Genomic DNA, 26,870 nt, shown 5'->3' with positions numbered 1-26,870 from the left:
GGTATAGTGTCCTGTAGGTAGGTAGGTAGTTAAAGGGACCTTCAGTATAGGTAGCAGGGTATAAGGCCTTAAGTATAGGTAGGTATGTAGGTAGGTAGGTATAGGGGCCTTTAGGTAGGTAGGTAGGTAGGTACGTATAGGGGGCCTTTAGGTAGGTATAGTGGCCTGTAGGTAGGCATAGTGGCCGGTAGGTAGGTAGGTATAGTGTCCTGTAGGTAGGTAGGTAGTTAAAGGGACCTTCAGTATAGGTAGCAGGGTATAAGGCCTTAAGTATAGGTAGGTATGTAGGTAGGTAGGTATAGGGGCCTTTAGGTAGGTAGGCATGTATAGGGGGCCTTTAGGTAGGTAGGTATAGAGGCCTGTAGGTAGGTATAGGGGCCTTTAGGTAGGTAGGTACATATAGGGGGCCTTTAGGTAGGTATAGGGGCCTGTAGGTAGGTAGGTATAGTGGCCGGTAGGTAGGTAGGTAGGTAGTATAGGGGGCCTTTAGGTAGGTATAGGGGCCTGTAGGTAGGTATAGTGCCCGGTAGGTAGGTAGGTACGTATAGGGGGCCTTTAGGTAGGTATAGTGGCAGGTAGGTAGGTAAAGTGGTAGGTAGGTAGGTGTCGCTCCCCCCGTGCCTCCTCCGCTCACCCCCATGGCCTCCTCCGTCCCCCGTGCCTCCTCGCTCACCCCTGCATAAGTATCAACTCACCCGTCCAGTGGAGCGCAGACAGAGCGGCAGACCTCGTCCTTACTTCTCGGTTCCCTCTAGTGGCCGGACCGGCTTTTACTGATGACGTCATTGTAAAAGCCGTCACAAGAGGGAACCAGGAAGTCAGCGAGAGGTCTGCCGCTCTGTCTGCGCTCCACTGGACGGGTGAGTTGATACAAAGTATGCGGGCGGCCGGGCGGAGGAGGCGCGGGTCGGAGGAGGACGAGTGCGAGCGGCGGATGCGCGGCGATGCAGCGTCGGGATTCGGCGGATTCGTAAAGTGGAAAATGGCGTCGGGATTCGAATCCACGAATCTTGAATATTTCCCAATATTCGAGGGATTCGCCGGATTCGTCGTCCCATCTCTAATTTTAAATTTTTCAATTTTCACGATAGTGGTAGTTTAAGAATGGTCAGTTGCCTGGCTGCAGGGACGGATCTAGACCAAGTTGCCCCAAGTTGCGCCTGGGGCAAGGTCAGGTTTTGGTGCCTAAACTGCCATTCCCCATCCAAATTTTGCCGCCTTTTTAAGAATTCAGCAAACTGCGCCTGGGGCAAGAGACCTGCTTGCCCCCCCCTAGATCCGTCCCTGCCTGGCTGTCAGGCTGATCGATTGGCTGCAATATGCTTCAAGCCGGTGGAGTTACTTTGGGGCCCAAATAACTGATGTGCACACTTGTTTTGGTTCAGTGACTCTATGGGCCTGACTTACCAAGACATTTCTTAAAGTGAACCTCCGGACTAAAAATCGACTCAGCAGCACTGAAAAGGCCTGGTGTTTCTTTAACAGCTTCACAGCATCAGTACTTTGTTTCTCTTATCCAAGCCTCATTTTTAGCTGCACAGAAGAAAACTGCCCGGGCTTTTTTCCCCTGATGCTGTGCAAAGCATGATGGGATTTCTGATGTTGTTGCTCTCGTTCTGCTGTTTTGGTGCAAATTCTTTTTTTTTGACATTTTGAATTTGACATTTGAAGCCTAGCGTGTGCAGCTGGGAGGGGTTATCAGGACACAGGACAGTTGGAACTGTGTCTCCTGCTCCTTGTCACCTCCTTTCAACCAAAAAGATGGCTGCCCCCATGACAAAGATGGCAGCCCCCATGAATCACAAACATTTGCCTGTTCTTTTAAAACAGGGTAGGTAAAAAATTATATTACCTATCTATTCTAATTAACATAACTAATGTAACTTAATGACAGTATGTTTGTTTAGGCTGAAGTTCCCCTTTAAGATCTGTAAGCATTTCTGCTGATACATCAGTGATTAGGCAAACCTGGTCGGGATTTTTCAATCGGTTGTCTTCTACAATTCCTGCCCCTCTCACACTGGGACTGAATTCTAAAACAGAAGCGGTGTAATTATCTCTTCCTGATACCACCCTAGTGTACCATTCCTACAAGCCTAACATGCTCCTACATTCACCATAATATAAAGCATTCACCTTCTAAACCTTCTATAACAACTGCTTCTCACCTCTACCCCCACCCCTCCTGGTACACAGCACAAGGCCCTGTGGCCAAATACTATCCCTATTCCTCCCCTCAAACTACTGTAAACTACTTTCCTTCCCAGTGATAAATAATACTTTCCTTCCAAACTTAACATAACCCCCTTCTAGCATTAACAGCAGACTACGCTGCCTCTCCCCAACTAGCAATAGATGCTCCAAAATACTCTCAACAAGGAGCAGAGTTTGGAAGCATGAAGATCAGAGCTGAGAATGATTACACATCTTTGTTGGGGCAGGCCATTGTGTGTGTGCATGGCCAGATTTACCATAAGTCACTGTAGGTACGTGCCTACAGGCGCCTGATGATGGAATGGCGGCTCACTCCCCTCCCCAAGTGCCTCCCTCCATCCCTAAGCAGAGTCCTGTTGAGAGGGTAAATGAGAGGTTACTCACTCAGCTCTCAGTATTCCACTGACTAGATCTCTCTTCAGTCAGGGGCACCTCTAGCTACTTAATACTGAGGTTCCTCTAGCTACCTAATACTTGGGGCCCCTCTAGTTACTTAATAGTGAGGGTACCTCTGGCTACTAATTACTATGAGACACCTGTAACTACCTATGACAGGCAAGGGATTAAGAGAGAAGTGACAGCTGGGACAGCCAGCATACTTGCAGTACGGTTCAGCGGGGGTTTGTAGGTTCATGGAGGATGCCAGGACATCTGTGCCTGAAGGCTCCTGTGATGTAAATCTGGGCCTGTGTGTGTGTATGGTGGGGGGGGGGGGGGGGGAGGGAGGCAATGTGGCCATGTTTAGATCATCTCAACACCTGTTTTCATGCAGCATGACCCTAGCAACTGCATTCATTTGAATACATTTGAAGAAATTGGTCCCAGTAAAGATCATGGCAAAGATAGCCACCTTAGGTCATGGGACACATAACATAGTTTGGTTAACCTCCCTGCCGGTATGATTTCATGTGGCGCACGGCCGGGGGGTTTGCCTTTTTTTTTTTTTTTTAGCATGTAGCTAGCCTAGCGCTAGCTACATGCTTCCCCCCTCCCTGCGGCGTCCTCCCAGCCCCTCCGATCCCCTCCGGCGCATAATCCCAACAGGAAAACCCGTTCTGAACGGGATTTCCTGTATGGGGTTCCCCCATCGCCATGCCGACGATCGCGATGACGCCATCGACGTCGTGACATCAGACGGGGTCCCGATCCACCCCTCAGCGCTGCCTGCCACTGATTGGCCAGGCTGCGCAAGGGGTCTGGGGGGGGAGGGTGGGGGGGCGGCGTGGTGCAGCGGGTAGAGGCGGATCTGGCTTACCGCTATGGAGGTTAAAAAAGACATCAGTCCATCAAGTTCAATTAGAATGAAAAAACAACAGGAAACAAACAAAAAACACTGCCCTTAGGGCCCTTTTCCACCTGCAGTCGCTAGCATTCACGCTGAACGCTAGCGATTGCTGAATCGCAAAACCGGCGATTCCCCAAAGTTCGCGGCCGCAATTTTGCTATGCTATGCACTGCATAGCAAAATCGCGGCAAATATCGCTCCGCCGCGCGTTCGCGTTCCCGTCAAAAGCGAATCGCGGTAGTGGAAATGACCTACCGCGATTCCTATGTTAAAAAGCAAACCGTAGCGATTGTAAAATCGCTAGCGGTTTGCGTTTTTGCGATTCAGCCAGCGCAAACGCGCTGGTGGAAAAGGGCCCTGAATGTGCACATATCCCAGTTAATCCATGGGAAGGCAAACAACTTTACAAGGGTTTGGCCATTTAGCCTTAAAGTGGATCCGAGATAAACTTTTACTTATTGCATAATTGTGTTCCTTTCATATAGTTTAGGGGCATTCTAAGCCAAATACTTTTTTGCTTTGTTTTAATACCACAGCTCCTTTTGTGCCTTGGCACTGTAGCAAGGGCTTATGGGAGCTCAGTCTGGGCAGGAGGAGAAAGCGGTTACTAGGCATTGATTTCAGAGGCAGAGGGAGGAGGACTGAATTTACATACAGGCAAGCTGGTAGCATCTCCAGCCCTCAGCCTGTGACAATGTGACAAACAGAACATGGCTGCCCTCATTGTATCACAGGAATAAATAATCATAAACTTTTGAAGCTGTTTGCAGCTAGATATGCTGTGTAGAGATGGCCCGGTGAACGGTTCGCCGGTGAACGGTTCCAGGCAAACTTCCGGGGTTCACGATCCCTGAGAACCGCGAACTTTTCCGGAAGTTCGATTCGCCCCATAGTACATCATTAGGGTCAACTTTGACCCTCTACATCACAGTCAGCAGGCACATTGTAGCCAATCAGGATACACTCCTTCCTGGAGGCCCCCCCTTATAATATGCAGGCAGCGTCAGGCATTTTACTCACGCATGTGCCTGCAGTAATTAGAGAAGGGAGAGCTGCTGCAGACTCACATAGGGAAAGCTTAGTTAGGCTCTTGTAGGCTTGTTAGCTTGCTCCTTGCTGATTCTTATTGCTAAAAAAGAGCTCTTTTGAGAGCTAATCTTGTTCTTGTAATCTATTTGTGTGTGCGTGTGTGTGTGTGTGTGTGTGTGTGTGGCCCACTTGCATTATATTTATATACAGCCCTGTCAGTCAGTCGCAGCTGGCCTTTGGTCCCTTAATTCCTACTGTGCCACGACCATGCCCAGCACATTCAGTGACTACCTGTGTGTGTGACAGGCAGCTGCACATTTGTAATCCCAATCACTGCACCTGTTCACTGTTTAGTCCACCTACCTACCTACCTACCTACGTGAGCGCACGCATTGTTAATACCACCAGTCATTGCACCTGTGCACGGTACGTGTGTGTGTGACAGGTGCACATTTGTAATACCCAGCAGCACTGCATATACCTACCTACCTGTTGTTCAGTGCACCCACCTACCCACGTGATCGCACGCAGTGTGATATTTAATACCACCAGTCACTGTACCTGTTCACGGTACGTGTGTGTGACAGGTGCACATTTGTAAAACCCAACAGCACTGCATATACCTACCTGTTGTTCAGTGCACCCACCTACCTACGTGAGCGCACGCAGTGTGATATTTAATACCACCAGTCACTGTACCTGTTCACGGTATGTGTGTGTGACCGGTGCACATTTGTAATACCCAGCAGCACTGCATATACCTACCTACTTGTTGTTTAGTGCACCCACCTACCTACGTGAGCACACACAGTGTGATATTTAATAATAATGAGTACTTAACAAGTTGCATGCAAGCTGTTACAGGAAACCAACATCCTTCAGTGGTAGACAGGTCATGTGTATGCTAGGTGTGTATTTTATCCCACAAGTGCGGCTTGCTCTCTCTTGCAGGTAGGCACTTATCTGTTTTTAAGTAGCGCTGTTCATTTCCTTGCAATGTACTAATTTAATTCATTTTTGGTCAGTTTTGCTTTTGGTGTATATGCAGAGCTTATGGTTGGGTTCAAGGTGCGTTTGCAGTTTCTGGGGGGGCTCAGCGCACCTCTGATTGGAGGCCATTCGGAGGCGGCCTGGTGATGCGCTGATCCACCTTTTGCGCAATTTTCAATTGTACTTGGTTGGCCGCACCCAGGCTATGCATATACATAGGTTAGGATTTAGTAAGTGTTAGGTCCCCTCCCATCATGGATGACTTCTCCGCAGTGGGAGGGATGAGTACTTAACAAGTTGCATGCAAGCTGTTACAGAAAACCAACATCCTTCAGTGGTAGCTAGGTGTGTATTTTATCCCACAAGTGAGGCTTGCACTCTCTTGCAGGTAGGCACTTATCTGTTTTTAAGTAGCGCTGTTCATTTCCTTGCAGTGTGATATTTAATACAACCAGTCACTGTACCTGTTCATGGTATGTGTGTGTGACAGGTGCATATTTGTAATACCCATCACTGCATATACCTACCTGTTGTTCAGTGCACCCACCTACCTACGTGAGCGCACGCAGTGTGATATACCACTCCATGTTCACACAAACCCGAAAGTTTGCGAACCTAAAATCGGAGGTTCGGGCCATCTCTAATGCTGTGTAAACTATTTAAACGTTAGATAAGATATATAGACCAGTGGTGCTCAGCAGAGCTCGAATATTCGAGTAGCTCGAATATTCGAGCTCTTTCTCAGCTATTCGAGCTCGGTATTCGAGCTCCGAATAGCTAGAGCTATTCGAATGGGGTATTCGAGTACACTCGAATAGCCCATTCACTATTCGAGCTATTCGAGCAAAACGGCGCTATTCGAGCTCGGTACCGAGCTCGAATAGCGTCATAGCCCAGATTGATGTCCTTAGAGCCAATCAGAGGGCTCCCAGGCCCTCTGACGGCAGCCAATCACAGAGGGGGACCCTGGCCAGCCCCTACCCTATAAATAGCGGCCGCCATGTTAGGTTTCTCCGTGCTTGCCTGAGACTTGTACAGAGAGAGAGTTGCTCCTTTGTGCTTTGGCTTAGCAAGAGCTCTATTGTGGTCATTTACCTAGCGTTTTTGCTCACATACACCTCCTATATACACCTATATTGTTGTTAGTTAGATAGACATTGTATTTTAGTTAGTAGCTTTTGTGTTACATAGACAGAGACACAGCTGCTGCAGGCTTACACAGCTTTAGGCCTCAGGGCCTGCCTGTGTGGGCAGCTGTTCTCTCCTGTCCTCTGTTAGTATATTTCTCTCATCTATACCAGTATTTCTGCTGCTGTCCTTTACTACTGATTGATTCTGTATTTAGTATTGTAGTTAGGCTAGCCTAGGACACTCACTGTCACTGTTCATAGGCTAAGGCTAAGGCTAAGGCTACTAGCTCCTGCGTGTGTGCACTCACAGTCTTGTACACACACACTCTATTTCCTTCTGATTAGTGATTGATTATTGTAATTAGTTAGTTACTTACTGTTACTACTTGTTACTCTTACTGTACTAGGAGTCTAGGACACTCAGTCACTGTTCATCGGCTACTAGCTCCTGCGTGTGTGCACTCAGTGTCTGAGTACACACTACACACACTCTATTTCCTTCTGATTACTGATTGATTATTGTAATTAGTTAGTTACTTACTGTTACTACTTGTTACTCTTACTGTACTAGGAGTCTAGGACACTCAGTCACTGTTCATAGGCTACTAGCTCCTGCGTGTGTGCACTCACTGTCTGAGTACACACTACACACACTCTATTTCCTTCTGATTACTGATTGATTATTGTAATTAGTTAGTTACTTACTGTTACTACTTGTTACTCTTACTGTACTAGGAGTCTAGGACACTCAGTCACTGTTCATAGGCTACTAGCTCCTGCGTGTGTGCACTCACTGTCTGAGTACACACTACACACACTCTATTTCCTTCTGATTACTGATTGATTATTGTAATAAGTTAGTTACTTACTGTTACTACTTGTTACTCTTACTGTACTAGGAGTCTAGGACACTCAGTCACTGTTCATAGGCTACTAGCTCCTGCGTGTGTGCACTCACTGTCTGTGTACACACACTACACACACTCTATTTCCTTCTGATTACTGATTGATTATTGTAATTAGTTAGTTACTTACTGTTACTACTTGTTACTCTTACTGTACTAGGAGTCTAGGACACTCAGTCACTGTTCATAGGCTACTAGCTCCTGCGTGTGTGCACTCACTGTCTGAGTACACACTACACACACTCTATTTCCTTCTGATTACTGATTGATTATTGTAATTAGTTAGTTACTTACTGTTACTACTTGTTACTCTTACTGTACTAGGAGTCTAGGACACTCAGTCACTGTTCATAGGCTACTAGCTCCTGCGTGTGTGCACTCACTGTCTGAGTACACACTACACACACTCTATTTCCTTCTGATTACTGATTGATTATTGTAATTAGTTAGTTACTTACTGTTACTACTTGTTACTCTTACTGTACTAGGAGTCTAGGACACTCAGTCACTGTTCATAGGCTACTAGCTCCTGCGTGTGTGCACTCACTGTCTGTGTACACACACTACACACACTCTATTTCCTTCTGATAACTGATTGCTTATTGTAATTAGTTAGTTGTACTTCCTGACTGTTACTACTTACTTACTGTACTAGGGACACTCACTCAGTCACCTCACCCACCAACCCACTCCATTAAAGTACCCCACTTTTCACCCGCCCTTTTAAAAAACTTTTGTCTATACGCCCAAAACATCGAAGATGTCTGGAAGTGGCAGCCAGCGCGGTTTGGGCAAGGGGAAGGGCAGCAAGGGAATCAGGAGGAGAGGGAGCAGCATTGTGGCAGGCCGCGGCCGCGCCACCATGCACAGTTCCGCAGCAGCAGCGTCAGTGGCTAACATTCCTCCCATAGCCACTGGCCGTGGACGCCTTGGGCGCCGCCCAGCAGGAGCATCTGCAACTCACGCTGCAGAGACACAGCAGCAGCAGCGTGTAGCACCTGCTCCGATTTTCCTCCAGCCGGGTCGGAAACGTCCCATTGAGGAAAAGCATGCAGACACTGTGGTGCAACTCATGACGGAGGATGAGCAGCCCGCCATCAGCTCTGCATCCGAGGCCTCCACCCTCACCACCACCACCACCACCCCTGTTCGCAGCAGCCGCCCAGCAGGGTCTGGGGAGGAGGCCAGTTCACCGTCACTCGCCGACCTGTCATTCAGCAGTCTTTTGACCCCAGGCATCATGAGTAAATTGTCTGCTGTTGTTGGCGATCTTGAGGAGGAGATGCTGATGGGCACTTTGGGGGATGAGGGATTGGACAGCAAGACTGTGGCGACAGTCAAGCAGCCCATCCATGCATCAGGAGAGGAGTTTGGGGGGTCATCATCCCAGCAGGACATGTTTCAGGAGGGGGAGGATGATGATGACCCGGTGACAGACAGAGACTGGGTGCCACCACCTCCAGGGGATGTCGTCCTCAGCAGCTCTGAGGAGGAGGAGGAGGATGCGCTTGTGGGCCTTGCAAGGAGGCGCATCATTGCAAGCATTGGCAGCAGTAGGCAGGTCCCACAGCCAGCTGGTGTCTCAGGCTCAGCAGCAGCAGCAGCAGCATCTGCCAGTACCACCACCAGCCGCACCCAAGCCCCCCCCCAACCACCACAGGGAGACAGGCAGCAGCGCTTCCATGCCGTAGGGGGATGTTTCTGTCACCAATCTGGCGATATTTCACCATGCCCACTGTGTACAGCAAGTACGCCACTTGCAACCACTGTCAGCGGAAGTTGAGCAGAGGTGCAGACCCCTTAAAGTTTAGCACCAGCTCGCTTATCAACCACCTTGCTGCGAAACATTTCCACCAGCATGAGGAGTTCCAGAGGCTGAAGGCATCTGGTGCTGGCAGTGGCACCACACCCATCACTGCACAGCCTTCAGCAGCAGCAGCAGCAGCAACAGCAGCCACCCGCCCTCCTGCTCCTCCAGCAGCACCAGCAGGAGTGCGGAAACGCACTGCTCCTCCCCCCTCTGCAACTCCTGCCGCCGACACTGAGGCCTGTTCTGGCAGCCAGTCCTCAGTGGCCTCCTCCGCTGTGTCTGCTGATTCCCGTGCCAGCAAAAGGCCACGCCAGAGCCTTTTGAGCGAGTCCTTCCAGGGGGTGGTTAGGGCTCTGCCTCCCAGCAGCCGTCGCGTGCGGCAGCTGAACGGCTTGCTGGCACGGGCCATGTGCTCCCAACTCCTGCCGTACACGCTCGTGCAGGAGGGGAGCGACATTCGTGCGCTGCTTGCTTGCGCAGCCCCAGACTGGCAGCTCCCCAGCAGACACTTTTTCTCCCGCAAGGCCATTCCTGCACTGCACCGCTTTGTGATGGCCAATGTGGAGAGAGGGCTGGAGCACGCGGTTGGTGAAAGGGTCAACGTCACCATGGACTCCTGGAGCAGCCGCTTCGGGACAGGCCGCTACCTGTCCTTCACTGTCCACTGGGTCAGCTTGGTGGAAGGGGGTGAGGATGGGAGAGCAGCAGCGGGCACAGCAGCAGCAGCAACACAGTGGGTGGTGCCACCCCGCAGGGTCAGGGGAACTGCAGCAGGTTCCTCCGATCCTCTGCCATCCTCCGGCACACCTGGCCAAACCCCCCGCCTCAGCAGCAGCGTGAAGGCCCGCCACTGCCAAGCGCTGCTGCACTTGGTCAGCCTTGGGAAGACCAAGCTGACGGCAACCCATGTGTTGGCCAAACTCCAGGAGCAGGAGAGGATTTGGCTGACCCCCAGAGGCCTCAGAGTCGGAAAGGTGGTGGCCGACAATGGGGCCAATTTGGTTGCCGCAATAGACAGGGGAAACCTGACCCACATCCCCTGTCTTGCCCATGTGCTGAACCTGGTGGTGCAAAAGTTCTTGCGCACCTACCAGGGGATGGGCGAACTGCTGGAAACGGCAAGGAACGTTGTGCGTCACTTCCGGCGCTCGGCTGCAGCCTGTGCGAGCCTGGAAGACGTGCAAAAGGAGCTGGATCTGCCACGCCATCGGCTGATCCTTGACGTTCCGACTCGCTGGAACTCCACCCTGGCGATGTTGGAGCGTCTGGTTGAACAGAAGCACGCTGTCAACCAGTACCTTGCCCTGGCCACTGTTTCCGCCGCTCAGAGAAGGGACAAGACCAGCAACATCCCGTCCATCGTCCCCGATGATGACTGGAGGCACATGCAGCAGGTGTGCTTAGTGCTGGCTCCCTTTCTGCAGGCCACTAACATGGTGAGCAGGGACCATGCTATGGTCTGCGAGTGGGTGCCCCTGGTTTGTCTGCTGAACAGGGCCCTCGATGCTTTGCTGGAACAGGGAGCGGCAGCCTTGGACCAGCAGGAGCGGCAAGCAGCTGCACAGTCCACCTCTGAGGGGGAGGAGGAGGAGGAGGACTTGGTGGAGGTCCCTGACCTTGCTGCTGATGAGGGGGAGCAGCACAGTGCAGCTGAGTTGGTGCGGGGGTGGAGAGAGGATGAGGCTGACGAGGCAGAGGAGGAGGATGAGGACAGCAGCACTGCCGTCGATGTGCCAGCAGACGTGGCCCGCCTCTTCCCAATGGCAGCGCACATGCTGACGTGCCTGCGCAGGGACCCCAGGGTGATCCAGATGAAGCAGAGAATGAAAAGATAGAAGACCGAGAGCCCAATATAGTGTAATATGTATAGGTAAGATTGGAGGTATAAATGACTCGTAAGAATTATACTCACAAACCAGGGTTGCCAAGAAAGCAACCACTGTAAAGGCAGGTGGGGAGAACAAGCCTGGCCCCACTCAGGAGTAAAACGTCGCTCTCTGCGGATAGAGAATTTGAGGGTGGGTCACCCTTCCACCAAGGGTGGACTTCTGAATGCTTGCAGGTGTACAGAGGCGCCGAGAGGATAAAAAAGGCTAAAACGTTTAAAATGTTTAGGTTGCGGCGGTGGACCGACTAACCACAAACTGACAACAAGGCTGTTGTTTTTTCAAAAATAAATATACATAATTTATTCAATTGCTCCCAATAAATTATTTATTGGGAGCAATTGAATAAATTATGTATATTTATTTTTGAAAAAACAACAGCCTTGTTGTCAGTTTGTGGTTAGTCGGTCCACCGCCGCAACCTAAACATTTTAAACGTTTTAGCCTTTTTTATCCTCTCGGCGCCTCTGTGCAGATGAAGCAGAGGGAGGACATCTGGATCAGCATGATGTTGGACCCACGCCTCAAGGGGAAGTTGAGCCAGTTCCTGCCGCCTGCAGGAGGAGACCCAGCGCAACAAATAAGGAGCTTGCAGCAGGCCCTTGTTGAGCGCTTGGAGGAAGCCTTCCCCCAGCCTTCCACCCCCACTGTCCAGCAGCCAGCACAGAGGCAGCAGCAGGTGCCTGCATCCAGCAGCAGCAAGCGCCCCACAGACCTGCTGTCTCTCAGCCATGAGCTCTACAGGACTGTAGAGGCTCCGGCAGCAGTGACTAGAGAGGAGGTGCATGCAGCAGCAGCATCTTCCTCCGGTCACAGCCAGCGCCTGACCCGCATGGTGGCTGACTACATGGGGTCCTACAGCGGGCTTGACAGCGATGCCCCTGTTGATCCCATGGAGTATTGGGTCAAGCGCCTGGAGATCTGGAGCGAGCTGGCGCAGTACGCCCTGGAAGTGCTGTCCTGCCCCCCTTCCAGCGTGCTGTCCGAGCGCTGCTTCAGTGCAGCTGGTGGCGTGGTCACCGAGAAACGCTCACGTCTGTCTCACAAGTCTGTGGACAGACTGACGTTTCTCAAGATGAACCAGGCGTGGGTGGAAGGCGAGTTCCTGGCCCCTGTTGTCGGCGAGAGGGGGACATGAACTGGCTAAGAACCATCGTTAATGTGCCTTACCACCCTTTACCACCTCCTGGCTCCTGCTCACTAAGCCAGCCTGGTTCACTTTGACTATTACGTCGCCTGCAGCCACACATTTTACACCTACAGTGGGCTGCTGTGTGCTGCTGCTGCTGTCTGTCTGTGTTTCCCACCGCCAGGGTACACAGATTTACCTTCTGCTGCCACTCTGCCACCAGCTATTACGTCAAACAATAGCTATATATCTGTGTAATTTCTTTTACAAACAAAACCAAAAAACCATTAAAAAAAAAAGGTTTAATTTTTCTGAGGTGCCCGGGTTGAAAACTGTGTTGTCCCAGTTGTGTATTGGACACAATGTGGGCTGCACGACCGCTGTCTGGGACCTCCTGTTGTGTTTATTTACGGCCTGGTATCACCGCTAGGTACCAGGGCTATTATGTCACGCTGTCTACCTGCTGCCACACTCACACTACTCCTCCATTACTCCTGCTGCTGCTGTCTGTCTGTGTTTCCCACCGCCAGGGTACACAGATTTACCTTCTGCTGCCACTCTGCCACCAGCTATTACGTCAAAAAATAGCTATATATCTGTGTAATTGGTTGTAAAACCAAAACTACAAAACCATTACAAAAAAAGGTTTAATTTTTCTGAGGTGCCCGGGTTGAAAACTGTGTTGTCCCAGTTGTGTATTGGACACAATGTGGGCTGCACGACCGCTGTCTGGGACCTCCTGTTGTGTTTATTTACGGCCTGGTATCACCGCTAGGTACCAGGGCTATTATGTCACGCTGTCTACCTGCTGCCACACTCACACTACTCCTCCATTACTCCTGCTGCTGCTGTCTGTCTGTGTTTCCCACCGCCAGGGTACACAGATTTACCTTCTGCTGCCACTCTGCCACCAGCTATTACGTCAAAAAATAGCTATATATCTGTGTAATTGGTTGTAAAACCAAAACTACAAAACCATTACAAAAAAAGGTTTAATTTTTCTGAGGTGCCCGGGTTGAAAACTGTGTTGTCCCAGTTGTGTATTGGACACAATGTGGGCTGCACGACCGCTGTCTGGGACCTCCTGTTGTGTTTATTTACAGCCCTGGTATCACCGCTAGGTACCAGGGCTATTATGTCACGCTGTCTACCTGCTGCCACACTCACACTACTCCTCCATTACTCCTGCTGCTGCTGTCTGTCTGTGTTTCCCACTGCCAGGGTACACAGAATTACCTTCTGCTGCCACACTGCCACCAGCTATTACGTCAAACAATAGCTGCTCACATAATTACTCCTCCATTCCTCCTCCTGCTGCTGCTGCTGTCTGTCTGTGTTTCCCACCGCCAGGGTACACAGATTTACCTTCTGCTGCCACTCTGCCACCAGCTATTACGTCAAAAAATAGCTATATATCTGTGTAATTGGTTGTAAAACCAAAACTACAAAACCATTACAAAAAAAGGTTTAATTTTTCTGAGGTGCCCGGGTTGAAAACTGTGTTGTCCCAGTTGTGTATTGGACACAATGTGGGCTGCACGACCGCTGTCTGGGACCTCCTGTTGTGTTTATTTACAGCCCTGGTATCACCGCTAGGTACCAGGGCTATTATGTCACGCTGCCTGCCTCATTGACTGCATGCTGCCACACACTCATCCTCCTCCTCCTGCTGCTGAATTTACCTCCTGCTGTCTGTGTGTTTCCACTGCCAGGGAGCACATACAATGGAGCTTCCAACATGCGTGCGCCACCAGCTATTTGTTGTTACGCTCAAAAATAGCTGCATTTCTTTAAAAAAAAAATGAAAAGAGAAATAAGTGAAGAAGAAGAAGACGATATAGGAGAAGATGAAGAAGAAGAAGATGAAGAAGAAGAAGATGAAGAAGAAGAAGAAGAAGAAGAAGAAGATGAAGAAGAAGAAGAAGAAGAAGAAGAAGAAGAAGAAGAAGATGAAGAAGATGAAGAAGATGAAGAAGAAGATGAAGAAGAAGATGAAGAAGATGAAGAAGAAGAAGATGAAGAAGAAGAAGAAGATGAAGAAGAAGAAGAAGAAGAAGATGAAGAAGAAGAAGAAGAAGAAGAAGAAGATGAAGAAGAAGAAGAAGATGAAGAAGATGAAGAAGATGAAGAAGAAGATGAAGAAGATGAAGAAGATGAAGAAGAAGAAGATGAAGAAGATGAAGATGAAGAAGATGAAGAAGAAGATGAAGAAGATGAAGATGAAGAAGATGAAGAAGAAGATGAAGAAGATGAAGATGAAGAAGATGAAGAAGAAGAAGATGAAGAAGAAGAAGAAGAAGAAGAAGACAATATAGAAGAAGAAGAAGAAGATATAGAAGAAGAAGAAGAAGATATAGAAGATAAAGAAGAAGAAGAAGAAGAAGAAGTATATACAGTACTGAACAAAATTCTGGACACAACTTCTCTTTTCACCTTTTTTTTTTAAAGGAACATCCCCACATAATCACTTGCTGTTGTTACTTGGAAAAAAATATGTTTCTTGCATCATTCACCCTCAAAACAAGTGTTGGGAAGCTATTTAAGGCCAATTCGAATAGTCAGCTCGAATAATGAGCTCGAATACCGACTCGAATAGTGAGCTCGAAGTCCGAGGTCGAATCGAATAGTAAAATTTATTCGACTCGAATATTCGACTGACCTCAAATAATTTACTATTCGAATTCGACCAAACTCGAATTTTAAAAAGGGGTATTTGAGCACCACTGATATAGACAAGTTACTTGTTATAGTTAGTTTTTCATCTCGGATCCACTTAAAAGGGGTAAATGCCTTTCCTACACCCAGATAAAGCCCTGGGTTAACTATTCCCAGAAATTACATAGTAATTATAACCATGCAAGGAAAGCATCCAAGCCCTCTTTAAATGCAGATACTGGATAGAGTTTGTCACAACTACTTCCTGAAGTAAGATATTCTAGATATTAACTACTCTAATTGTGAAGGACCCCTATCTAAATACTGTAAGTGGCAAAAACTTTTTTCTTCCATACACAGATAATGTCCCCCATTCCGTTGTTCATGTACATCTCTAGGTACAAAACTCATCTGCCAAGCTTTTATATTGCCCTCTGATGTAGTTTACATGTTAATCACATCACCACCCAGTCATCTTTTTTCCAAGCTAAATAAGCCACTAATGTGTTTGCATGTGCAGCAGACTTGATACTGAAAGGCTGGTAAGTATCACTTTTCACAAGGGGTGATGATAGCCTACATTTTTGTATCGTCATTAGTATGCTCATTCTCTTTGCTTTAAATTTACCATTTAAATAGGATTCTGACATTACCAATTTTTAGGCAAAAGCATTCCAGGCCTTCTATCCCCCTTTGTGCCACCTTCTGTCTCCCTGTGCTTCCTTATGTCTTGCTTTGTGCCTCCTTCTGTTCCCTTATTGTTCCTCATTCTTTCCCCCTTTGTGCCTCCTCTGTCCCCCTATGTGACTCCTTCTAGCCCTTGTGCCTCCTTCTGTCCCCTAGTGCTACCTCTGTCACATGTGCATCCCTATGTCCAACTATGCCAAAGCTCCTTCTGTCCCTTTGTGCTTCCTTATGTCACCTTTTACCACTATATGTCCCAGTCTCCTCCTGCACTCCCCCAGCCCAGTGTGTAAATGCAGAGTATAGCGCAGCAGAAACTGTGCTCTCACCTCCCTGCTGGAGTTTAGTGCTGTTCCTGTGCAACCATCCTGTCCTGCCTGTCCTCTGCTACCTCTAGTGCTGGTACCTCACGCCACATACAATCACGCTACATGCGTAGGATATGCCGGGCACTGAGCTGAACGGTGAGCAGACAGAAGCACAGAACTGGACTCCAGTGTAGAGGTGACAGCACAGCTGCTGTGCTACACTCTGCATTTACACACTTAGTCAGGGGAGTGCAGGGAAGGGGGTTGCCACAGGATTAGCGGGTTGTTTGTATCTCGGGCAGTGCTGGGCCGAAATTACGCATTAGCGTAATTACGCATCGTAATTCACTACAAATGCACCGTAAGCGTTACGTGTAAGGTTACGGTATTACGCGTAATTAATTACGCGTAGACCGTAGGGTTACGTTTTACGCGTAACAAATTACGCGTAAGACAGTAAACTCCCATTGAAATTACACAGTCTGCCGTAATCGCGTAATATTACGCTCCCGTATAATATAAAAAAGCCGCCGACTTTAAGGGTTAATAGCAAAGCCCCCTTAAGTGCTAAGAGCCTCAAATTTGGAGAATATATTAAGGAGATCAGAAGGAATAAGAGGAAAAATTTTTTTTTCAAAAAGACCTTATAGTTTTTGAGAAAATCGATGTTAAAGTTTCAAAGGAAAAATATATACATTTAAAAACCCGCCGACTTTAACGGTTAATAGCAAAGCCTGCTTAAAATTTAGAAACACCAAATTCACAGGGTATATTAAGGGGATCAGTGGGAATAAGAGGAAAAAAATTTTTTTCAAAAAGACCTTATAGTTTTTGAGAAAATCGATTTTTAAGTTTCAAGGGCGAAAATGTCTTTTAAATGCAGAAAATGACAGTTTTTTTTTGCACAGGTTACAATAGTGTTTTATTTTCATAGATTCCCCCAAGTGGGAAGAGTTTTACTTACTTCGTTCTGAGTGTGGGAAATATTAAAAAAAAACGACGTGGGGTCCCCCCTCCCAGACCTCTTTAACCCCTTGTCCCCCATGCAGACTGGGATAGCCAGAATGCGGAGCACCGGCCGCGTGGGGCTCCGCACCCTGACTATACCAGCCCGCATGGTCCATGGATTGGGGGGTCTCGGAAGGGGAGGGGAAGCCAAGCTTTCCCCTCCCCCTCCGAGCCCTTGTCCAATCCAAGGACAAGGGGCTCTTCTCCACCTCCGATGGGCGGTGGAGGTGGAGGCCGCGATTTCCTGGGGAGGGGTTCATGGTGGCATCTGGGAGTCCCCTTTAAAAAGGGGTCCCCCAGATGCCCATCCCCCTCCCAGGAGAAATGAGTATAGAGGTACTTGTAGTACCCCTTACCCATTTCCTTTAAGAGTTAAAAGTAAATAAACACACAAACACATAGAAAAAGTATTTTAATTGAACAAAAAACATAACCACGAAAAAAGTCCTTTAATATTCTTAATTAACCATTAATACTTACCTGTCCCTTTAAAAGCCAGTTCCCACGCAATATCCTCGGAAATATACTAATCAGTTACAATGTAACAAAGTTATTACAATGTAACAACTTTGTTACTTTGTAACACCACCGCACCCGACGTCACTCGCCGCCACCGCACGCACCCGACAGAGCTCTGAGCTATATAGCTCAGAGCTCTCTAAGCATCTTTGTATTTGGGCTCCAAGGAGCCCCATTGGTCCTTAGCAGACCAATGGGGTTCCTTTAAATCAGAAGGAACCCCATTGGTCTGCTAAGGACCAATGGGGCTCCTTGGAGCCCAAATACAAAGATGCTAAGAGAGCTCTGAGCTATATAGCTCAGAGCTCTGTCGGGTCCGTGCGGGACGCTAAGTCCCCGCCACCTCCCGCTGTCCACCCCGCCTCTGCCACATGTCACCCACATGTCACCCACATGTGGGTAAGCCTATAACGTAACAACCTGAAATACGGTATTCTTACGCGTAATTGCGTAAGGGCAATGCGTAATTACAGACATGTACCGAAATTGAATGTCTATGCCGTAAGCGTAATTTCGTAATGCGTAATAGCGTAAAATTACGCGTAATGATCCGTAAGCATAGCTTTTTCCATTACGACCAGCACTGATCTCGGGTACTCCCTGTATTAGGCTTCCAAATTAAATGCCACATGGTTAATATTCTCCTTTGGGATCTGAGGGGGGGGGGGGGGGTGGAGGGAACGGCCAGATGACAAACAAGGCTACAAATCGTCCTGTCTGCCATTTCCCAAAATATGATGGCTGGTTGCTAAACTGTCACCATTTTCCTTCCAACGTCGCAGAGAGCCCTAATGATCTGAGGCTAATCATTTTGTTTGGGGGAGGGAGGTGGAGGAATAACATTTCAGTTTTTATTGATAAAAGAAGTTACAAATGACAGCAGCAGCAGCCTGCAGATAATGAACCCTTAGGGGAATCTAGGTCTGTGTTAGGAGAAAAAGCAGCAGTGCCACAATGTATGAAATATGAAGCAAATTAAATGGAGTTTGCTCTGAAAAGGCAGCATTGAGATGTTTGGCGTGTGCTCACTAGGAGGCATAATAAATTGCCTTTCCGTTCTAATTTGAAGCCTATTTAATAGTCTTTCACTTTTAGACAGAAACGCTATGGCTGGCACAGGGCTTACGCTAATAGCCAGGAGCGTGCAATCTGGGGATGTCCTTCCCTATAGGACTTTGCAAGAGAAGGCTACAGCAGCATTTCATGATGACTAACAGGTGAGACACAGGAATATAGTAGCATGAATCTGCCAGGGAGAAGCAGAAGATCTGCCAATTCTGTTCATTTTACAAAGGTGAAAGATCAAAGGCTGTTATTGCTTTGCCACTGTATTTCCTCTCTGAGGGCTGGAAACCACAAGAGCGCTTTTCAGAGCATTTAGGGAGCGCTTGAAAACGCTAGCGATTTCCAAAAAAGCTCAACTAATGTTAACGGATGTGCCAAATTCCACTGGAGCGTTTGCGATTCCCAAAATCGCAAACGCAGGATATGCAGAATTTTGTTAGCGTTAGCGCTTCAATGTAAAGTATATAATCACTGGCGTAATCGCTCATCAAAACTTGCACGGAGCGATTTTGCTAGGGTTTTAAAGTTAATGTACACTGTAACAAAATTAAAAATAAATGAAAGGACCAATCAGACTTTAAATCGCTAATCGCTACACAACCGCTGGCAAATTGTTTACACTTTCTAAAATCACTCCCTAAAACACTCATGAAATCGCTTACAAACGGCTCATACAAAACGCTTGCGATTGCGATTAGCGATAGCGCTTTGTAGTGGGTTCCAGGCCTTACACCTGTTACAGGGCATCCAATTTTGTATGGCCAATTTTAACTTACCAGATTTTGCAGGTAAGCCCTTATACTACATGGTAGTGGTAAAATTGGCCAATGTTTGGCCAAACAAAATTGTGCCAAATGTGTGTACTAGACTTTTGTGGTCACTGGCCTGAAACAAGCATAAATGTCCCAATACTTTACTAGCTGCGTACAGGCGGGGCTGGTCTTATCCAATTATTACTTCCACAAAAAATGTAAAAAAGATCAGCAGAGCCAGCACTTACATTATATTAAAGTGGACCTGAACTCTTGCACAGGAAAGAAGGAAAACATACAGAGTCACCCTGTTTGTATTTAGAGAGTTTAGCCTATTTTCCCCTCATTTGTGTCTAATCACAAGTTGCAATTTGATCTCTCCCCTGGGTCACATGACTGTCATAGCAGAGATGGCAGAGATAAGCTCATTTGAAAGCACAGGATGTTAACAACATGTCTGCTTCCATGAATCAGGAAGTAGAAACAGTGCAGATTTAGTTTAGGATTTCTATCAGCTGTAGCAAAGAAAGGTTTTTTTTTTGTTTAAAGGTTGTTATGCTGTTGTGTATCTTTTAGAGCAAAGAGGACGTTCTGAGTTCAGGTCCACTTTAATAATTTAGGTCAAGGGCTCAATAACTATTGCAGTATATCTGTAACTGATGTGCCTTTGATGGCTCAGCAAATCCTTTCATCAGAGGCAGACTGCATGAAATGAAATATTGTGCTGTGCTTTTTGGTTACCCCTTTCAAAAAGTGAATTTAGTCTAATAAAAGACCATGTGACCATAACTGTGGTCGTCGGGATTAAATTGTAAGATCCTTTGAAGGACAATTAGTGACATAACTATACTGTATGCTCTATGAAGCATTGTGGAAGATGTCAGTGCTATACAAATACAACTTTATAAGTGTACATTTACTATTGATGCTAATGAGTTGTTGGGAGCTGCATAATATTAATATCTATATTACTGATATTATACTACTCAAAATGTAATGATCGCATCAAACTGATCTTCTAAACTCTACTCTCACTCTAACCCCCCTACTCTCTTTATATGTACTCCTATTCCAATATGTAACCACAAAGTAGCATACATTTTACTTTACTGCAGACTCTTAATCACAAAGCAAAATCTAGTTTGGAAATAAAAAAGGAATACGGAAAATTGACCTAATCTGTTCTAAAGGTGGCCACTAATGGTCCAATTTCTAGTGAAAAATCGTTCGAGCGAGCAGAAATTCTGATCGGAAGAAAAATCGTTCACTACACCATCAATGAACCAATTGTTGCTTCCTATCTATCACAACCAATTAAGAAAATCCAAATTTTGGTTTGACAAAAATCCAATCGGACTACTATTTTTATAATCTTTCATAATCAATTGTGCCTATCAACTGAGATTATTTTCAACCAATCCGTTCAGAATTTCTGATCGCTCGAACGATTTTTTGCTAGAAATTGGACCGTTAGTGGCCAACTTAAGAAATTTTATTACTCCATCTCTATTTCTCTATCAAGGTATAAGCTTGGACTTCAAATTTAGGGAAAAAGGAACCCAAATTAAACATTGATATTCCCAGTATACAATGCCGGGAAAGTCACACGTTTAGGGTATTCTACATAAGGTATAGAATCACCAATTATCCAAGCCCATAACTTTGTTGGCTTTAATATGATTGAAATTATATGGCATTAGGGATTCTGCCGGGCCTATTAGCCATTGACTGGAGAGCCATTGGTCCTGGCGGGGCGACACGCCCCTGGATTAAGCCCCACACCAAATGAGTCCCCACCCTGAACAAAGCCCTGCCCCCCATGGGAGTTCGATCATTTGCTTCTGCTGCGTGTGTGTAGCCACAGGAAGCCGCAGTGTATATAGTGCATAGTATAGCGCAGCAGAAGCTGTGCTCTTACCTCCCAACCCCAGTCCAGCACTGTGCCTGCATGACCATCCTGTCTGTCTCCTGCTCTACCTAGTGCTGGCATTTCACTCTCCTCATACCATGTGTAATCACGCTACATGCAGTAGGACATGCCGGGCACTAGGCTGAGCAGTGAGCAGACAGGCGGAAGCACAGTCCTGGTCTCTGGCAGAGAGGTGAGAGCACAGCTTATTCTTCTTCGAAAAATGGAAATCAGAAATTGGATTTCTGTGGAAATACCGGATTATCACAACTTTGTAATTTTAGCCCAATCGCACAACTCAGAAGCATTGGACCAGAGAATGCAGAATTTTTCAGCAAAAATCGTATTACCATGGTAATTTTAGACCGGGCAAAAGACTCTGATACTACCGCTTATTCCTATGTGTTGTGCTTGGCCTAAAATTTCTATGGTATTCTGGTTACAGCGGTAAAATTTTGCACTCTCTGATTGGTCCAATGAAGGTGAAACTCGAAAAATTTGAATATTGTTCAAAAGACCAATTATTTCACTAATTCAACTTACTCAAGGTGAAACTAATATATGAAATAGGAACCCTTTACAGGTGTTTTGGATTAATTAGCTGATTACATTTTCACAATATGCTAATGGTTTGAGATTTTGATTTGGGGGTTATCATAAGCTGGAATTCATAATCATCAACCTTATAACAAATAATGGCTTAAAATATCTCGCTTTGCATGCAATGAGTTTATTTCATTTATTAGTTTCACCCTTTAAGCTGAATTACTGAAATAAATTGACTTTTGCACGATTTGAATTTTTAGCGTTTCACCTGTACTTCCGAGTCAACTCAGAAGTATTCAGCCAATCAAAAAATGCAAAAAAAAAAAAGACACTTTGTCCTGCTATGGAAAGGCTATTCAACTTCAAATCCGCATCCAGACTGGAGATAACAGTATCTTTGTTTACATTCCAATGTTGTTACATTTGTGTGTAAACAACTGAAAACACTCTCTGAGAAGCTCTCTGTGCTTCAGGCATACACACAGTTCAGAGCAGCTCACTAGAAGATTTTAATATATAATAAAAAGCATCTGGAATAAAATGCAACGGCAGCTTTCAGGGCAAGATAAACTACACTTTGGAAACGTGTAATTTGTAGACAGACTATTACTTGTGCACAAAAGTGAATATGATAACCGTATGAGTAATAATAAGTAGGAAAACACGTTTTTAATGAATGTTATTTCTGCGTTTCAGACCACTTTAACAGTGATTGCTAGGTCGTAGAGAGAGGGAATAGTATTTTATTTTTTGGTGTTTGGGGGTAATTGCTAGTTTCATGGAGAGCGCAATAGTGCTTTAATTTAATTGGTGTTTATGGAATGGGTGATTGCTGGGACATGGAGGGGAAAACATGTTTTATTCTAGTGGGTGTTTATGCATACCTCCCAACATTTTGAGATAAGAAAGAGGGACACATAAGCCACACCTCTGACACACCTCTAATCATGCCCCCAACACACTCCTAGTCATGCATAGCATAAAGATTTTATAAGAAAAATATTTTATTTTATAATTCAAACCACACGGGTGCTTTCTATCCTGGTTAATTTCCCTTCATATTACCATTTGAAAATAAGAAATACGGCATATCAATTTAAGGAGACACTGTAAACTGAAAAAAGTTCCCCTGGGGGGTACTCACCTCTGGTGGGGGAAGCCTCAGGATCCTAATGAGGCTTCCGACCCGTCCTCTGTCCCACGGGGGTCTCGCTTCAGCCCTCCGAACAGCCGCCGACAGACCCGACTGTCAATTCAATATTTACCTTTGCAGGCTCCAGCGGGGGCGCTGTGGCGGCATTCGACTCTGAAGTAGATGGAAATACTCGACCTCAGTCGGGTCCGCTCTACTGCACAGGTGCCGGAGACTTGCGCCTGCGCAGTAGAGCAGACCCGACGGCGATCGGGTATTTCTGCCTATTTCAGAGGCGAAAGCCGCCACAGCGCCTGCGTAGGAGCCGGGAAGGTAAATATTTACATTGCCGCTGTACGGAGGGCTGCAGCGAGACCCCCGAGGGATCGGAGGACGGCGTGGAAAGCCTCATTAGGATCCTGAGGCTTCCCCCTCCCAAGGTGAGTACCCCCCAGGGGAATTTTTGATGTTATAGATTTTCTTTAAAGGATGGAAAAAGAGTTAAGAGTTAATTAAACACATTTTACAGTAGAAAATTACATATATTTACGTAGATCTGTTCATGAGTCCTGAAAGAGGGATGAATGAGGAAGAAAGAGGGACAGAGGGGGCAGGGTTCCCAAAGAGGGACTGTCTCTCTAAAAGAGGGACAGTTGGGAGTTATGGTGTATGTTTAGAGGTGAGTTCTTAGATATGGAGTGGAAAGAGTGCTTTATTATCACTGGGTGTGTTTGGAAGTGGTTACTAGGACATGGGAAGGGAATAGAGTATTATTTTAGAGGGTGTTTATGTTTTGTGCTGATTGCTAGGGCATGGAGGGTAAATAGTGTTTTATTGAAGGAGGAGTTTAGGTTCAGAGGCTAAGTTGGGGCACGTTTGGGTAAAAGTATTTTATATTAGGGGAATTACTTTAGCAGGTGACTGCTAGGACATGGAGTGGGAATAAAATTTTATATTTGCAGGTTGGAAATGGAATGTAATGTAATTTGGCATTGTAGAGATATGCGTAGCTTATGGAGGGGAAAAGTGTTATACAAGCAATGTTCAGAGTTTTATCCTGGTAAAAAACCAGAGTTTCTGGTAATGGATTAAAGGATACCTGTGACTTGTTAGATACTTACCCTGGTAGAGGGCAGCCTGTGGATAGTCCAGAGGCTTCCCCATCCCCTTCCAGCACTGGGCTTCCCCGAACTTCTTCAACAATGGCTTGTTGATGTACCACAGCCAGACTGCACAGGTGCAAAGTGCGCAGTAGCATGGAGGTGCACAGGCTCGGCTTTTTCCGTCACGCACAAGTGGCCTAATGCTACTGTGCCTGTGCAGTATGGCTTTATTATTTCATGGACAGGAGCGTGGCTGCAAACTTTCAGAGGGTCCTCGCAAGGACTGGTGATCTGCAGGAGAACATGGGAATCCTCTGGAGAATCCAGAGGTTTCCCTGTACCAAGGTAAGTATCTGACTTTTCCCTTGATTTAGGTCACAGGTTTTCTTTAAACTCTGCTGAGTGTTGGCTAACTTTCAAATTTGCATATCGTATGAAATGCCAAACTTGGCTCTGCACCAGTAGGAGTTCCCGTTCGGGAGGTATGACTGCAGATCCAAATAAACCCAGTATACAAGTAATGCACATTCTGGCCATAGTGTAAGTGGTGCTATGTGCGCAACACAGATCATGTTGCTTACGTAAATGCAGGTAAAAGGACGCATCAGTTACACTGCCTCTTTATGACTCAACCATGTAGTGTGAACAAGTCCTAAATCCTAATATAAAAAAAAAGGGAAAGACAGAACTGAGGTTTTGAATGTTCTCTGGAGTGAATGCTATACACAGAAGAGCCAGAAGAAGGCAGAAGATGCACACTGTTTCTGAAGATCCCCAACAGCCACGCCAGAGAGTTGCAGGGCAATCTTCCTTAAAATGTTGTTTTGTATCTGGTATTTTCGCAGCAATTTTGCATGTAGGATGCCTTTTACATTTAATTGTCTCTCAGCTATAAATATACTGAAGCACAAGATGCACAGATAGGAGCCACTGACTGCTGCAAACCATATGGTGAAAACAAACAATTTAGTTTTATAGCAACCGAAGAAAAGCACACAACAAGTGTTTTGTCAGCAGACTGCAATAAAATAGAGTACTTCATTTATCACAATGAATTGGGTACATAGAATACCTTCCCTGAACAGATGTAAGGTGGCTATTCTGTTCAAAATAAAATCTAATTTAAAGAGAGTCTGAAGCTATCAAAAATACCTCTTTTTATTTCATAATCCTCTTCAGCAGTATCAGCCAAGATGATTCGCTGCATCCCCACGGCCGTCCGAGGTCTTTATCCCCCCCCCCCCCTGAAATCCCCCAGGCAGAATCCTCTGTTACTTCCTGGAGGAGGCAGAGCTTTGGGCTGTAGCTCTGCCTCCAGTCCATTCAATCACCGCTGCTCACCGCCTCTCCCCGTTCCTCTCAGTTTTCTTTCCCTATGAGGGGCGGGGAGAGGCGGCGACCAGCGCTTATTGAATGGACTGGAGGCAGAGCTACAGCCCAAAGCTCTGCCTTCCCCAGGCAGCAAAATCTGTGACTTTAAAAGTCGTAGGATTTTGCCCCGGGATTGGGGGGGGGATAAAGACCTTGTATGGCCGCAGCGATGTGGCAAATCATCTTGGCTGATACTGCTGAAGAGGATTCTGAAATAAAAAGAGATATTTTTGATCGCTTCATAGTCTCTTTAAAGAACAATTGTTACGAGAGAGATATGGAGGCTGCCATAGTTATTTCCTTTTAAACAATACCAGTTGCCTGGCAGCCCTACTGATCTGTTTGGCTGCAGTAGTGTCTGAATGACACTTCAAACAAGCATGCAGCTAATCTTTTTAACAGATCTGACAATAATGTCAGAAACACCTGATCTGCTGCATGCTTGTTCAGGTCTATGGCTAAAAGTATTAGAGGCAGAAGATCAGCAGGATAGCCAGGCATCTGGTATTATTTGAAAGGAAATAACTATGGCAGCATCAGCATTCCTTGTGTTACAGTTGCTTTAAAGAACAGTTCTACTACTAAGTGCTTTGTGCTATTCAAGCTGAAATTCATTAGACTAATATATGTATTTAACTATTTTCATTAGATCCTGCAACTGTTGTTTACAAACTAATAGCAGTTTGTAAACAATATTTGCTGGATACTGCAATGGACCTTGCACAGGCTACAGTACACGGGCAAGGCCCACTACCAGTTTAAAAGTACTAGTACTAGTCGGGGGCTACTAACAGGATTTCTAATGGAGATAAAGAAGTGGACATGGGAAAACAGATGACACAACCTGTCAAAGGGTGCCATTACTAATAGAATTATGTACTCCATTTAACATCATTTTTTTTTCCGGTGGTCTTAGATGTCCTTTAAGGGGGATAAAACTTAATTTAAAAAATATTGAAAAAAATAATGAACACTCCATAAAATGTTTTATTCAAAATGCCAATCATTTTAAAAATTGTTCACTACCTTATAAATCACAGAGTTGAGCTGTTATTTCCAAAAGCAGAGGAGGAAGTAAACTTTTCAGCTATTGCGATTTTTTGTGTGTTTTTCCTGCATTTGTAATTGAAATGTAGTGCAATAGAAATGTTGGAATACTTGTAGTTTGCAATTGCAATTTTAATGTGATTATGGATCTTAAGGTAGACTCTTAACCAGAAAGAATCTAAAGAAAAGTATTTACCATGGCGCCAGGCTTTGGCAGAGGAAAAGGTGTAACAGGTACGGCAGGGGATTTATTGTGAGGATAAATAATGCATTTTTATAATTCATCAGCTATAGAGTTTAATGCTACAGTCATCTTGTAATTTAATGTGATTAAAAATGATCGTTCCATTTCAATTGGCAGCCAGCTTTAAAGGTCTATAAATGGCTCATTAG

At 46.1% G+C, this 26,870-nt stretch overlaps 1 long non-coding RNA gene across 6 annotated transcripts in view; it reads left to right on the top strand.

The window, feature by feature from the left end:
- LOC137539148 (uncharacterized) overlaps window positions 1–26,870 on the top strand; it is a 413,808-nt gene that overhangs the window by 122,437 nt on the left and 264,501 nt on the right. For all 6 annotated transcript variants that reach the window (XR_011024932.1, XR_011024934.1, XR_011024930.1 and 3 more), the window contains one exon: window positions 18,648–18,769. This is a non-coding gene — a long non-coding RNA (uncharacterized lncRNA). The remainder of the gene's footprint in view (window positions 1–18,647; window positions 18,770–26,870) is intronic.

Source organism: Hyperolius riggenbachi, chromosome 11 (assembly GCF_040937935.1).
Source record: "Hyperolius riggenbachi isolate aHypRig1 chromosome 11, aHypRig1.pri, whole genome shotgun sequence".
Classification (NCBI taxonomy): Eukaryota; Metazoa; Chordata; class Amphibia; order Anura; family Hyperoliidae; genus Hyperolius; species Hyperolius riggenbachi.
Note: the sequence above shows the minus strand (reverse complement) of the source record. Positions and strands in the feature narration are given on the sequence as shown.